The sequence below is a fragment of the Ischnura elegans genome, chromosome 9, assembly GCF_921293095.1.
Source record: "Ischnura elegans chromosome 9, ioIscEleg1.1, whole genome shotgun sequence".
NCBI classification, from domain to species: Eukaryota; Metazoa; Arthropoda; class Insecta; order Odonata; family Coenagrionidae; genus Ischnura; species Ischnura elegans.
Window position 1 is genome coordinate 105,629,071 of NC_060254.1, and position 14,316 is coordinate 105,643,386.

General features: G+C 35.3%; 1 long non-coding RNA gene across 1 annotated transcript; it reads right to left on the bottom strand.

Annotated features, from left to right (window-relative positions):
• Window positions 1-376: 376 nt before the first annotated feature.
• On the bottom strand, window positions 377-13,847 carry LOC124165918. The gene is made up of 4 exons (XR_006866357.1): window positions 13,778-13,847; window positions 12,279-12,358; window positions 3,842-3,912; window positions 377-535 (listed from the first exon to the last, which is right to left on the bottom strand). It is a non-coding gene; the product is annotated as an uncharacterized LOC124165918 (long non-coding RNA).
• Window positions 13,848-14,316: the final 469 nt, after the last annotated feature.

Sequence of the window (14,316 nt, forward strand, 5' to 3'; positions counted from 1 at the left end):
AACACGGCTTGTCCCCCCCTAGTAATGATTCTGGGTACGCCCTTGAATTTGAATGTACCTGAACAAATGGAAAAAAAATTAAATTGAAGTTTTACAATAGTACTTCTACTGAACAGATTATTTGCAACCAAAAATTGTGTCAAATGGTAATTAACAAAAAAGGATTAACAAATACATATCAAAAAACAAATGATAGTCAAAAAGATCTCGCCATGATCTTAGAGTAAAGAGAAGGGAGAGCCTTGAAAGTGAGCAAAGATTATATCATGCGTATTACTCTATACAAATTATTTTCATTATATATAATAAAGTTTAACCTTGGACTTTTATTTTGAAATTTGTCCGTTTTATTTGATTTTCACACTCACCCCTTTGCTTATCCTCATTTCTCAAAAGACTTATTTGCCTCAATATGTTTACATTCCATGGTCCAACATCCTCATCCACCACACTATCCAGGGGTGGTATGGCCGGGTCGGCTGATCGGTGACAGCCAATGGCCCCATAGCTTATGGGCCCATCACAATGCTCGAGTCTATTGTGAAACGTACATGAATGGCATTATAGAAAACTCAGATTACTTAAACATAAGATTTTTTTGCAATTACAAAATTCTAGGTGTTCATTAGTTGCTTTATTTATGAAATAATGACAAAAATTATATAAAAAACAAATTAAGGTGCCAGAAGATAAAAGAGAACGTGACGCTTTTTTGAAAGGGTAATTCAAAAGGTTATTTTAGAGGTTTAGTTTAGATTTGAGTGCAGTTTAAAGGAAATTATACTCTTAATAGATATAATAAAACCATAGTAAGGTTTTAATTTTTATTAGCAGTGGAATTTTCACTTTTAGTGCTACTTTCTTTGTTTCCTTGTTGTGTGTATTTATTATTCCTTTTACCAATTTTCTACTGATGCCATAAATATCCGACAGTACGTTGCTTTACCCAGGAGATGAAAGCCAGAAATATTCAATGGAGAATTTCCTACACATTTCCTGTACCAGATAATGATACGATTTCTCAATAAATTCCTCATTAATCTACCCAAACCTACTCCTGTCTTTTCTTATCTACCCATCCTTCCTTTGCTCTTAAATATTCTTAATGATTTCTTCAGCAATCCACAGTTTCCTTATCCTATGCCTTTCCATCTTTTTGGAAAAGGGTATTTGAAGGGTTATTATATAGGTTTCTTTTATATTTCAGTGCAGCTTTAAGGAAACAATATTCTTAATAGTATGTGATAGTACCACAACAAAGTTTTAATTTTTACAAGCAGTGAATTCTCACTTTGCTAGAGCTACTTTCCTTATGAAATTGCTATTTTTCATTAATGTTCATCTTATTTTTAAGAGCCAGAATAGCATGGACATACAATTTCCTAAAATTTTCTGGAGTGGGACCCCTGAATCCTCCAGGAGGAGGGCCCCCAGTCACACTAAACTGCCCCTGGCACTTTCTCCCTTTAGGATCAACCTTGCTGGTCTATTCCATGTGTCATACAGTTCATCAATGTATTCTTTCCACTTATTCTGCATCATTCTATTATTTGGACAAATTGCTTCATTCTTAAACCTAATTTGCAGCATAGCCAGTCCTCCTTTAATACCAGATAGTGACACAGACTGGCTTATGATTCCCCTACCTCTTCTTCCCTCTCCAAGCTTCCCCTTTCACCAAATTGTCTCTTCCCCTAAATATACTTCACCTCCTTTTTTTCTGTGCCATGTATCATTAATCTACTCAAACCTTCTGCTGTCTTTTCTCATCTACCCATCCATCTTTTGCTCTTAAATTATCTTAATGATTTCTTCAGCAATCCGCAGTTTCCCTATCGTATGCCTTTCCATGTACTCCATAAATTTCTCAGTTGCATTTATTATGTATTCCTTTTACCATTTTGCTACTGATGCCATAAATATCCGACAGTACGTTACTTGACCAAGGAGATGAAAGCCAGAAATATTCAATGGAGAATTTCCAACACAGGCGAATGAATGCCGTAAGTATCCAGCCCCTTGATCTCTCCCTTTTGTTAAAGAAAGCACCAAGTCCACCCACGGTTTCAAACCCCAAATCAGGAAACTTTGGTAAGCCAACGTGAAAAATAGAGACTTTGAAATGGATAGCTTGAGGCATCACTTGGTGATATAGCTTCAAGTAGAATCAAAAAACTCTTTATTTCAGTTTATAACACAAAAAAAATATTCCTCTTATGTGAGCTTCCATAACTTCGTTTGAAAAAATGGCATAAGAAAAATGTTTTTTTTCACGAACAAAATTCACTAACTCTTGGGTAACTATGTGGTATTCCATTATTTCCTGGATATAGACAGTTACTTATACCTCTTATAAGTGGTATAAGTAACTGTCTATATCCAGGAAATGTTTTTTTTTGACATAGGTATTGCTTCCTTGTTTATGGTAAATTTAAACTCTTCCTAGTGTAACCAGGTGAGCTTGGTCCATTGGACACTTAACGTACGTGATTAGTTACACATCATTGGAAGGTTAATATAAATTCTAAAACATTGCCTTCTAACAAGCATATTTTGGAAAATTTAAATATACATCTACATAATCGCTTGTGAGTTAACGCAATTGCGTGCAGCAAGGGATGAGTATTCAACAGTCATGCAACAGCAGGTTGCACTTGGATGCTATCATGCACATTAGGGTGGTCCTTATTTTAAAAGTTTTCGAATTTATTTTGGGATGCCCCCCCCCCCAGTTTTATCCCATTTGGTGAGAAAACAAATCATGAAAATTATATTTTCAATTGGATACCAGGAAAACATGCCGCATCGCACTCAAAGTTTTGAAATTTTGGTATTTTTCAGCTTAGTAAAACCACTTGTCTGTTTCCACACACTTTTATTTAAACCCACCATGGTTTCAACAACTCGTGCCATTATCAAGGTACATAGCCTTGGATGACAGCCTTTTTATGGTGGTAGAGTTTTTCAGGAGGGGGGAGGGTTATTGGGATGTGTTCATTCCAAGGTTAATGATGACGTCAATGGGTGATTGGTGGGAGGTAGGGGTGAGTGGAATGGGAACATATGGTCGTTACATAATTTAAAATTAGCAGGGCAATTAACAATTTCAAACTGTTCTAAGAAATCCAGTTTCTGCCTCTAGTCATGTATGTACTTGTGAAATTTTTGCAACAAAATTGCACCACTAGTGTTCGTCATTCAAATGTCTTGCAATTCCTGATGAGTCGTCGTTATTTAAAAAACATCGTCTATGTTCTCTCATTCTCGTTTTAAAACTCCTCCCAGTCTGGCGAATATATTTGGTTTCACAATCGTCACAAATCATTTCATACACTCCACCTTTATCATCATTACAATATTCACCAATAGAGTTAAACAATAATTTACCTAGTGTCAAAGTAGTGTACCTAGTTGGTATTTTTGGGTGTTTTTCGCACATAACTGAAGATGATGTCACTCTTGGATTGTTCTATCACTTTTTTGTCTTCTACAACGACTCATTAGACACTCGCAGAGTATCACCTCAAATTTCTTTCATTTCTGCCCATTGGATTCCGAGATATCGCACCGAGAGTGAGCGCCAGGCACCCCAGCCAGACAATTTGGGTGGCACGCGGGTTGCATACTCTCTACATTTGTTGTTCATTCCCACTCATCATGAAATCATAAAATTCTTTAGATAAACTTTAAACTTGGTCAATATAACCTTGGATGCTCTATTTATCTCTATTAATTGACAAAACAGGCTAAGTAGCAGTGGTTTCTTCTCTATATCTAGAATTTTATGTATGTACATACGTACATATATGTAGAAATATGATAGCAAAAACGGATCTCATACCATTTTGATGATCTGCTAGAGGCCTGGGGCAGGTGTCATTCCCCAAATGTTGCGGTGGGACACGTTGTCAGCTGTTATGGGTGAAAAACAATTTAAATGATATTCATTAGAAACCACCTTGAAATATATTTTGGATGTTGTATCCTTTTCAATATGTATGTTATTGTCCTTATATTATTTATTATTAGTGCGATAAATTTCATGCACAATTGACCTTAACTGAAATTAATACGTACTCTTGGCAATTAACGCATGCCTTGAGGGAATCCTTTGTGCATGAAATCATGTCAGTAGTTGTTTTCAACTCATCGTTTTTTATTTCAACTTTGCGCAAAAATGAAAATAACGTAAATATAATCATGAAATTGCCAGCCAAAACTATCAGTATGATAATAAGGTAAGCCAAATAACCTATACTTTGTTATCAACTAATTTTGGGTTATTTTTACTGTGTTCAATTTAGATGTTACTCCAAACAAAACATCATGTATTTCCCTGTTAGTATTTCTCATATTAGTATTTACACCAGTGGTGCAACTATGAGGGAATAGATACCCTAATAAGACTCAGAAGTGGAATAACTAGGAATATGCTATTAGGGGAATTGGGGGGCTTTGAGAGGGGGGATGAGGTTGGGTAGTGGGGGCTACCCCCCAGAAAACGGGAAGTTAAGGTAAATTAAAAAATAAAATAAATTGCCTGGAAATGCATTTTACGTCATTTTGGCAATTTAAATTTAGCTTTGTGCGGATGCATTTGTTATGTGTCCAAACTAGACAATGGTTTTAAATAATATTTTTATTTCTCTGGTGCTTTGGGACGAATACATCCCCTCATCCCCCTCCCCATACTCAAACCACTAAGACTCAGAGCAATTAAAAAGAAAATATTTAAAACTATTACCCAGCATTGACATGGAATAACTGCAACTACTTACCCAGTCAGCACACAGAAGTATATAATATGTATTATTTACTTTGAGCCAAAGTAAATCTTAAGTAAATGATACGTATTGCTTTGATATTGAATACATCAATAATACGTCTATATGTCCCACTTTATTTTGTAAATAATACGTATTACTAATACGTCAATTTACGTAAATGATATACATAAATAATACGTCATTGATATATGTATCTGGAATGTAAATTTTCATCCAACAGCATTGCCTAGATCTCCACATAATATCCGAAGTTGCCGCCAAATGCCATCTATGTAATATCCTTTTGTATATTACCTAATATCCAATTTTCATCCAATAATATTGCATGAATATCCAAAAAGTATCGAAATTAGCAAAACTAAAACTAAAAACTCTGTTCTGGTGGCAGTATGTATTTAGTGCAATCATGGAAGTACTAGTGCATCCATTGTGTCATTTAGTGTGAGGGACAGCTTCAGCATTTTGAGGCGTTTACATGCATTTGAGAACATCCTGTCTAAGAAGTAGAGAGCCTTCATCAACATAATGTAACATGCTAATGTGTTTTGCATTGTTCTGGAACACTGTGGGAACACTTACCAGTTTGTTTTAGACTTCTACCTGACAAATAATTGAATAAAGAATAAAATCAGTGAGATTCTGGTTTAACATGGTCTACGGAGAAAATAGAAAACACATAGAGTGCTGCTTTGACAAAAAATTTTATTTAACTAAATATTACACATATTTTTACAAATATACCACACAATCTCAGAAATATATAAGAAATTGAATTCATTAGACACAACAAAGGGGCCAGGCCCAGATGGTATTCCACCTCTGGTGCTTAATTATTGTCGAGAGGTTTTAGCGGATCCTCTCACGGAATTATTTAATCAGTCTATCCATCAAATGTAAAAAAAACGATCGTATTGCATGAGTAAATTCAATAAGCATAGTAAGTTAAAAGTCAGTTCAAGAAGTAGTCAGAATTTTGATTACAAATAAAACCAGCCAAATATTTTCTGAATATTTTGATAAGTGTTGATAAATAACAGATACCGTAAGAAATGCCCTTGTTCAATATATACGAAAAATAAAGGCCAATTGGATCAATATCAATGTTTTTGCCTGATCATCCTTCCTTAAGGTCAAAAGAATCCATGAAGAACCAGCTCACTTTTCCTCGCATATCTTCACAATTGGCATTTGGAAAATTCTTCCTTACTACACCTGTGAACAATATTAGATAAACACCTTATTAAAATCTATTAGTGATACATCTAATTTGTCTAATTAAAGTTAGTCATTTTGTTAAAAAGTAATCTCTATTAATGGGATTTTCCCTAAAGCTATATAAATGCCAACAGGGCCATTTCATCTCAAATCAGGCAGATTGCGCAAAATCATGTCAGGTGACCATCACAGATTTCTCTGAAATTTATATATGTGAAAGCAGTATTCTTATGATGAATAATGATGCCTTTATCTCAGCTCAGAACCGAACTGTCATAAAGTTACCGTCCTTTGAACATTGCAGTGTCAGGCCTCAAATTCAAATTTTATCATTCTTTACACAAGTTAATCTAAACAACATAATATGGCTGATTTTCCAGTTTCAACCAAACATACAATTGACATATAATGCAGAGCTAAAAAAGAAACTAGGACTAAGGGCCAATGCTGATGTATACTGTTGGCATCCTCTTCCTCATAGTGCTCAATCAACATTGTGCTCTCATTTTACTTGGATGATGATAAAGATTGTTCTTGTGTAACTCCTTATCAGCAAGATGTGTTCACTGCTATTGAGAATCATTCAGACAAATTCATGGCTGAAGTTTAGGATTGAACCAAGAAAGGTGTGTATCACCACTATATCCGTAAAATAGAAAGGGAAGCTATTCAAAAAGATAAGTTGGTAACACTAATTGGTGTGGCATTGATGCTTCATTTTGACTTGTACGAGAATTAGAGTGTGATTCTTCCAGATTAAGTACAACCCTATCGCTGGCAAAAAGTAAGATATCAATATTTACCTGTATGGAATATAATAACTAAGGTATGCAGGCACTTCAGATGATTTCTCACATGACACTGCACATGCTTTTCTTAAGATGAATCATATAGAAGAACAATAGTGTAAAAAGATATCATATGGAGAAATAAATCATATATATTTTATAAAAGTCAGCTGCTAATTAAAAAAAAACATTTCAGATATTTGACTTGGGGAAAGGTCTTAAACGGGAAGCAAGTCATAGATGGTTGTTCAGTGCAACTGGTCATGAGTAGGGGCCATCTGATGGAGTTGTAAGAATTGATCAAAAATTATGCCACAAACTAAAACCTGAGATATTTCAACTGTGGCAAGTAAATTCAAAAAAGTCCCTTGTAGAACATGTGAGTATTTCCTTGACTAATACCAAACTTTTGCATTTAACGCATGTTAACCTAGCCAAATAGGGTAATTTACTGCATCAAAGAAAACGAAAGACATTGATTGCGATTCGTTACCCACCTTTAGTGCATTCATAATAGGTTTACAATTTATTTGATTTTTCGAAACCCCTGTTCAGACAAATGTCAATGGTCAATTTTAACCTCATTTGAAAAAGGTCAGATTGGCGGCGATGCGATGCCACTCCATGTGACGTCACAGGGACCTAGATGCTATATGAGTATATAGGAGTTTTATATCATCTGAGATTACCAATGTATACATGAGGCACAGAGCTCCGGGAAACATCCCTTAACAATCACCTATTAAAAATGTCTTTAGTCAGAGAGTTTCCTTTGTTTGATAGGGTATTAATAATCCTTATTTAAACCAAGCACTACCTGCTAGAAGGGAACTCTACGCTACCGCCATGCTCGGCAGCAAGCAGCCAGAGGTAACACGGGCTTTTTGCAGCATTCATACTCAGGCGTCGCGTTTTCGTAAGCTTGAAAATTTTCACTTTTCATTTAATTGCAAAAACAGATATCATCATTTAAAAATCTAAAAGCATGAAATATGCACTCCAGGAGTAATAATCGTTCGATTTAGGCAATAAACAATAATAGGAAACCACCCTATGTAGACAAAAAAATGATTGGGTGAAAGGAGCACCTGTACATGGCATCAACAGTTTCATGTCTTGGTAGTTAACAGACATGGGACAACTATAGCTCTCTCTGTAATCCACACAATCAAACAGGCTGTGACACTAACAAAATCAGATATAAAGACATACAGTACTCAAAATACCACCATGAATGACTTTATCATGTGCTTCCGAAAAACCTGGTGAATTTCTAAAATCACTGCAGTGTGTTTAGAAGAGAATGACATTAGTGTCTTGCTTATACATCCACAAGGTCCATCGAATTGTTTCACATGGCCCAAAGTAGAAGACTTATGTGAAGTGCCATTGAAAAATACTCTGTGCAAATTGCGACTCATTCACAGTTTCTAGCCAGTAGCAGTGGGTGTTTGCACACATTGGATGCCGTGGAAGTAAACAAGATTGAACTTGCTTTCACTCAATAGATGTAACCAATCATTCAGATATGAACTTTTCACTGTTATGAATGCTAAGTAGAATGGAACTTCATTTTTTATCCCCATGAAGGTATGAAATCTTGGTGTAAAAGAGTCGAAAACATGCCTAACTTTCACATGCCTTAAAACAAAAAGTATAAAAATACTACCTTTTTTTATTTTTTTAATTGAAAGCGGAACATTTAAACTACCCCCTGAGAAATTTTAAAGAAAATAAAAGGTGGCCTTTTTTTAGTAATAAATTGTTACATAATGACTAATTTTTATTGTTTAAACAAGTCCTATTTGTTTATTATTGCTTTAAATGACTTTCAAGTTATGCCATAATGTGCATAAATGAATTCTCTTCAAAATGAAACAATAATCACTGCATTAAAGGCCATGGTTCCTTAGTAATCAGCATTTATGTGATTTTTCATTTTTTACTCTGAGGCCTGACACTGCAATGTTCAAAGGAAGGTAACTTTATGACGGTTCGGTTCTGAGCTGAGATAAAGGCATCATTATTCATCATAAGGATACTCCTTTCACATATATAAGTTTCAGAGAAATCGGTTATGGTCACCTGACACCCCTTTGCCTGATTTGAGATGAAATCCCCCAACAGTCAACAAAGGAAATTTCGAAAAAATCAGTTCTAAGTGTAAAAATTGACAAGACATTGAAAATTCGAAGTACTAATTTGATTTGAGAATTTAATTCCCAATAACTTAAAACCAATGTGTACAAACCTAAAGACTAAAATACCCTCTGATCTTCAACAAATATGATTCCATTTTGAAGGAAGCTAAACTTTATGACTCGACAGCGAATTTAAAAAATGGAAATAACTTTAAATCACTAAATAAATAGTTAAACCGGGAAGTTTTTCTTCATAATCCTCCCACCATACAGTGATAAAATGCGTCAAGCATAAAAATAAAATTAAGTTTAAGCATATGCAACGTTTTTCAATCCACAGAAGATGGATTGAAAAGATGATTGACTGAGCTGTCTCAGGAAGTGTAAGAAGGTTGAAAATATTAAGAATACGCTTCACTTAAAATAAAAATTGTTGCAATGAGCAACACTTACTTCTACTTACCCAGATTCTGATGAAGGAAGAAAAAGGAGAACTTCAGCGGTTGATAAACTTTTGTTGTAGAAGTTCAAAAAAAACAACATTACAAATTTCGTTGTAACGGTAGATGATTACGTAGGTGCTGGTGAAACAGGTAAAAGAAGAGCTTTAGAGGCTGATCAACTTCGGCAGGATCAATTTCGCTTACGACGAACACAACACAGTTAACGTAACATCAATCGTTGCAGCAGGTGGACGTGAAAGTAGTGATGGGACGCATGTGCGCCATGTGTGTATCGATGGAAATCGACTATTGGTGGAATCGACCATCGATGGTATCCAAAATCGATAGGTCGAATTCGCGGGCGGGAGTCAATCTTGGCATTCAAAAAATTAAGTTTCGCCTTATGACTTGAGGAATAAATCCCACTGAGAAATATATCTTTTTTGTGTCATCGCCTCAGTAGATTAACAAGCACGAGTGAAATCACATTTTGAAAAGCATTCTTCTTTATGAAACGAGGAGAACTTTTCATGGCAGGATTTTTTTACATCTTAAGGGAATTGATTGATTTTTGAATAAATTGCATTTCATAGCAACCCAGGCGGACAGCGTTCTTGGATGTTCCGAACAGAAATGATAAAACAAACGTGGTAGGCATTTTCTCGGGCGTTCACCTGCGTTCCAACACAGCCCAGTTGGATAGCGCTCATGAGTGTTCCAGAACAGAAAGGCGCAAACACCATAGGTACCCCTATGAAAAAATTGTATAAACCTGTTTCAAAATTTTATACAATCTTATACATTGCCATGGCAATTGTATAAAATGTATAAAATTTTGAAACAGGTTTATACAATTTTTTCATAGGGGTAGGTGTTCTACTGTGTTCCTATAGTGCATTTCTGGAATAGCGTTTGCGAACGTGCAAAAAAAGAGGAACCCCCTGCTCCGTACCACTAGAAAGAAGTCTCTCTTGGGGCTCAGTACAGCAGTCATACTAATTGTAAGACGAAAACTCCCCCGTCTCGAAAGGGTCAAGTAGTTATTCTTATTTTGTTACAATATCATTTAGTAACACCTATGACTCAGTTATTACATACACAAAAGCCTATTGTCAAAAAATAGTCCGCGAATATCCCACAATGGCTTCCAATGTCCGTGGGGCGAAATAGGAATATAGGGGATCAAAATAGGATATTCCAGGAATATCCCGTAATGGTTCGCAATAACCCTGGGACGAAATAGGAATATTGGGGATCAAAATGGGATATTCCTGGAATATCCTCTGCTGTGTGGGTAGTCCAGTAAATGAACTAACTATCTGGCATGAATCCATGAAAATGGTTTATGTATATTGGACGTAAATATATGTATATTTTACGTCAATTCTAAAAGTATATGGAATGTAAATAATTTACATTCAGTTTACATTAAATTTATCGATAAATGGGCCAGAAAATAGGTTTAAATCAATCACATATTAAATAAGACAGCATTTTATGTTGACCTAAAATAAAAGTTAACAACATTTTCTATGTAAATATTTCCGAGTATATGATATGTAAATTTTACATATTTCAATATACTTTACATAGTTTACCAAGATTGACTTTAAAAATATGTATATAATACCTCGTGTGCTGACTTTATAAAGTTAAATCTTTAGTGCCTTAATGATGTAAAATGTATTCCTAGGCATGTACGATTTTTAAAATTTTCCCAGTTGCCAGGGAGGGGGGTTGCCACCCCACGCCATCTCATTCCTCCCCCACCCCCCTCCTCCGAAGCATATTCCGAGTAACGCCACTGATTAACACTATTATCCAGCTATACCATGCACAATAATTATTGGTATGCATTCAAAGTATGTAGAAATTTTTATTACAAGTATCATTTTTTTGTTCAGATTTCAAAGTTAATTTTCATCTCAAAATTGAAAATCATTCATTGCTTGTCCCAAAAGTTCCCCAAATTTCACACATAGTCAGGCGGTGTTATGGCTGTAAAATCAATTTACATGATATTATTTAGAATCCATCTTAAATTGCACTTTGGATTTTCTACCTTATTATAATGTATATTACCTATTGCTCATTGTAATGTATATTGCTATTGCTAAATTGCTCGCCTAAGGCGATGATGTCAGTTTACCATTGCAACTTTATAAGTAGAGTGACTTATGGTATTGTATTCTGGGGATCAACTGTAACGCTATTAGATACAATTTTCAAGATGCAAAAAAAGATTATAAGATGTATAATGAGTAAGCCTTATACTTATTCTTGTAAACCCTTATTCAAAGAACTGAATTTGTTAACAGTGCCTTGTATATATATATACCAACTATGTTTACTGATAAAAGAGAATATTAATGATTTACCAATTAATAATGATGTACATGAGCACCTAACTAGGTCTCATCGCCACATCCATGTTACCCTCCATAAAAAACGTATAACAGCAAAAAGTCCCATTGCAATGTGATCAAAAATATTTAATTTCCTTCCCAAAAGTATTAATTTGATTAATTCTAATAGGGAATTTAAATCTTCTTTAAAGAAATTTTTAATTAATAAGTGCTACTATAGTGTAAATGAATTTTTAAATGACAAATGAACTCTGACCATTTTTACATTTTTAAGTGTTATGTTGATTACTTTGACGTGTCTTATATCTATGTTGTATTCATAAGAACCTTGGACAAATAAAAAATTTATTATTAATTATTATTATTACGCATGCTATTATTTGAGCCATCATAGCACAAATCAGTTTCTGGAGGAATATTTGTCTACCACAGAAGTGTATGATTTTGAATGTGTACGTGTTTGTTGATGGTTGGTAGTGAGGCTAATATAAAAAAAAATGTATATCTAGAAAAATGATTACAAAAACAGATCCCATACCATTTTGATGATCTGTTGAAGGCCAGGGGCAGGTGTCATTCCCCGAATGTCGCGTTTAGACGCATAGTCAGCTATTACAGCTGAAAAACAATTTAAATGATATTCATTAGGAGCCAGCTTACATATGATCTACCCTTATTATTACGTATGTTCATGCTCCTTGCATGTATAATAGTATGATAAATTGTATATGCCATTGGCCCTTAACCTGGCCTGTGTTGGGCCGCCAAGACACCCTCCTATTCCGAAATTGACGAATTTTACAGTCAGAATACCAATATTGACCAGTCCCTTGATGTGAATCATGCCCCATTCAACAGCATAATTAACACCGACTTCAGTAAAAAAATAATAATTTAATTTAATATGATTCAATCTCGTAAGATTCAATTCAATCTCAAGAGGGTGAGGATATAAATTTCAAAATTAATTATTGTATTCCACACCCCCACACTCCCCACCAGTCCTCCCCCTGAATACTCCTGGCACCCTCTGGCCATGGCCGTCCACTGCCGTAAGATGGCGCCCAGCACAGGCCTGCCTTTAACCATTTCGCACCAGACGTCGGGTGTGGCCGACGGGCATTTTCATACGCAGAAGACCTGACGTCAGGTATAGCTATCACAGATTTTTCAATGCAGACGACCAGATATATTGGCTCTGGCCGATGCGAGGGAAGGGAAGTAACCACTGAGGTAGCCATTGTTGGATGCATTCAGGCCCGGCCTGAGACCCAGCTTAGCGAGTCCTTAGGGCCACTCTTTAGCAATTATAAGCCGAATCACTCATTTATGATCATCCTCTCTGTAGGAATCCGTTGCGAGGTGATCATATTGTCTTTAGTTTTTCCAATGATATATTTTGTGCATACTACAATTTTTTTTAATACTTTGAAATGAATTTTTCATTTTGTTCTGCGTGTAATTAATTTGTAAAGGAAATTTAAGCGTTAAAAAATAACAGACTTAAGGACTTATAGCCTTACTACCTTATGCCGAGCTTATACATATTTACTAACTTTGTTGTTATTAACACAAGAAACCGGTTCAAAATTCCACAATGCTTAAAAAATACTAGTTATTATTTTAGAAGAGTAAATTATTGAAAATCAAATACAGTGTTTGGTTGAAAAAACACTGGTAACGCAGTAAGTTGACCATGGATTCGTGCTATGATAGGGATAGAGGGTGTGGTCCAGTGGGTGGGGTAAGGGACGGACGCTAATCGCTGGGCTTTGAGCTGGGTGCCAAAACAGAGGGACAAAAATACCCAGGCAACTCACCCCCTAAACAGAGCTCAATACTGAGAGGTTTGAAATATTCTAATGCTACTTGTAGCACGAAAACGTTTTCCTATTCTAGCCGCCAGTGCGAAAGGGTTAAATGAAGATGATAGGTACTCTTGAAAATTAACATGTGCATTGAGGAAATGTTTTTTGAATGAAATGACACTAATACATAAAAAATTTATATTCAGAAAAACAAAAATAGATCACATACCATTTTGATGATCATCTGGAGGCTAGGGGCAGCTCTCATTGCCCAAATTTCACACGTAGTCAGGTGTAATGGCTGAAAAACAATTTACATGATATTCATTAGGAACCATCTTAAAATGTTATTTGAATGATCCACCCTTATCATCATGTATGTTGTTGCTCCTGGAATTTGTTATAATAAGTATGATAAATTGCAAGTGCCAATTCTAGCAGAAAGTACCTAACCTTGGGTTGGTATCTAAGGACTTTCCATCGATGGGAAATGGTGAAAGACCCAAGGTTGGTACTGGTGGTTACTTCCGGTATTCCCCATTACGGGAAAGTGATATGTAATGTCAAATAAATGTCTCGTATGGTAGGAACTATCAAATAAATACATAGCCATCCAGTGCCAGCTTGCTCATTTAATCTCTATCACCCTCCTGGGCTAAAAATACAACACCAACGACCATTAAATAAAGACAATAGGTACCTACTCTTGTAAATTTATGAGTACCTTGAGGAAACAGTTTTTTTTGTGAAATCATTTGTGTCGTTGTT